The 2304-nt window shown below is 43.2% G+C and overlaps 1 pseudogene; it reads right to left on the reverse strand.

Moving 5' to 3' along the window:
* Window positions 1-1525: 1525 nt before the first annotated feature.
* Window positions 1526-2300, reverse strand: LOC114616280 (annotated as a pseudogene).
* Between the last annotated feature and the right edge of the window lie 4 nt (window positions 2301-2304).

A 2304-nucleotide genomic window follows, 5' to 3' on the forward strand; every position in this document is an offset into this window, starting at 1 on the left:
AATGTTTCTTACTGATGAGGCAATTCATCAAATGGGCTCCTTGCTGAAACTCAGACATCAGTGAATAAAGTTACCACTGAGGTGTAATTTTTCTGACTGAAGTGTTTGTGTGTTCTGGCAGGGGTTGGACTCTAGGCCTCACTGGTACTTAGGCAAGCACTCCACCATGGAGTTACAGTCCCAGCTAATTCAAGTTCCCTCTAGTCAGTGATCAGCTCTAAATTGCAGAGTTGCTCCATTACTTTGCCGGAACTACTGAACCTCTACAAAGAGTCACCGGAACTTCTTGGGTAGGTACCTCCACTTAACAATTAGCCTCCTTCTATGCAGTCAATTTTAAGTGATCCACCACTCCCTAATTAAGGTTCAACCAGCACTGATTAGGTTTCATTAGCCTCCCTCCCTTGAAGACAAAAAAAATCTATTGCCTGTACCAAATCAACTCTGATGCACACTGGGTAAGCAACTGCTGTAACTTAGTCTCAGCATTCCTCTGCTTCAACAACTCTGAGCCTCTGACTGTTCCTTACTGCCAGCTTTATCTACTGTGACTCAATCAGCACTCCACGACCATATGACCATTAGGTTCAACCATCTTTGCTGTTTCACAGGCATTTGGTGCTTTAAATCTGATGTGGAATGCTGATAGATTCATTTTTTAGAAGTCATAAGCCTTTAGGAAGTTGGAGATAACTTCATTGCTTATCTATTTTCTCCTTTGCAATCAAGCTGTTCCTTTAAAAGTGAGACACTACAGAGTTGCAAAAATTTGAAACAGTAAGAGCAAGTATCGTTTTGCAGCTTCATGGTTGATTTTGGCCAAACTTTTTATTGCTGCATATTTTGTAGTTGTTTAACGCACACTTAAATGGTCTTACTCAGGGAGGGGAAGGGAGGTTCTTGTAGATTCCCAAGGAAATGTCAGAAAAGCAAAATATGGCCAGTATCCATTTGCTTTTTTTTGGGGGGGGGTTCTGGGTAAATAGTACATCCTTAGGCATTGGATCTCAGGTTTGTTTGTTTGTTTGTTTGTTTTAATATATATACTGCGAACATTTGAGGTTTCAGTTGGAAGATACCCTAAAATCCTGAAAGTAACACACCCAACCAACCCTCTCTAATGGCTAGCTGTCTGCACAGGCAGGGTAATTCATCTCTCAGTGGAGACCAGAGGACATTTAGATGGCTGAGAGTCTGTGGAAGATCTTGGGATTGCTTGCCTTACTGACTGGGAAAAATCAGGAAGTGTCCTTTAGGGACACATTTACTTGGAAAAGTACAACACTAGTAACAAGTCAAGGCTTACACATCTCTACCATTTGCTTGTTGAAAGCAACTCATAATACCAAATAAAATTAAACATGTCTTATTTATTTCCCTCTCAAGAATTATTAAGGGGAACAGGAAATTTTAAAAAGGTAACATAATCTTTCCTTTTAGTAGTCCTTGGGTAGTCTATGACAAAGTTTCCATCTTTGTTTGTTAATTTGAATGAGGATTTTTGGTCCAAAAGTTTTGCTTGTTCCTAGTATCTGCTTCTCCCTCCCCCTCTATCAGTTCGGCTTCCTCCATGGTCACCACCTCTTGGTGCTCCACAGCTTGAACTGCTGTAGGAATCACGTGGAGGAGGGTACCCCCTTTCCATAGAAGGGGGAAGCCCTCGTTTTTGTCTGCCCACGCGATCACGACCACTTGAGTAGAGATCACATTGGCTGCTTGAGTAACTGTCTCAACTTCCACCATATCCGTCCCGTGAGCTGCTGTAATCATCATAGCGACTGCTTCCACCATAAGATGGCCGGGGGCAATCGTGTAGGTGGAGCACTCCGTGAGTTACCATAACTCTCATATGAGTCTCTGTAACAACCTCCACTTGGATGATCTGAATAGTCACAATCCCGACCATATCCGTCTCTATCACTATAGCGTATTGATGGATAGTCATCTCGTGAACTGGAATGACCCTAATCACGATAAATATAATCTCTTGGTGGTGGCACATAATCTCGTGTATCTCAGGAACCTGGATAGTCTCTGCTTGAATAGCTGTCTTTAGTGGAATATCCATCATTTCTCAGGGACAAATAAACATCTCGACGAGAAGGCAGTGGCTCCCTGCGTGGCAGACCTCCGTAAACATCTCTTCCACGTGACACAGGGGCGCTTCCTCCCATTCCACTGCTGCTACGAACTGGTCCTGAAGGTGCTGATCTTTTAGGAGGAGGACCTCCACTTCGTGGTGGTGGTCCTCTTTTTACTGGAAGAGGTCCCCTCGAAGAACTCAGGGTAAAATTCATGGAATAG

This window comes from Grammomys surdaster, unplaced genomic scaffold (assembly GCF_004785775.1).
Source record: "Grammomys surdaster isolate TR1022 unplaced genomic scaffold, NIH_TR_1.0 314383, whole genome shotgun sequence".
NCBI lineage: Eukaryota > Metazoa > Chordata > Mammalia > Rodentia > Muridae > Grammomys > Grammomys surdaster.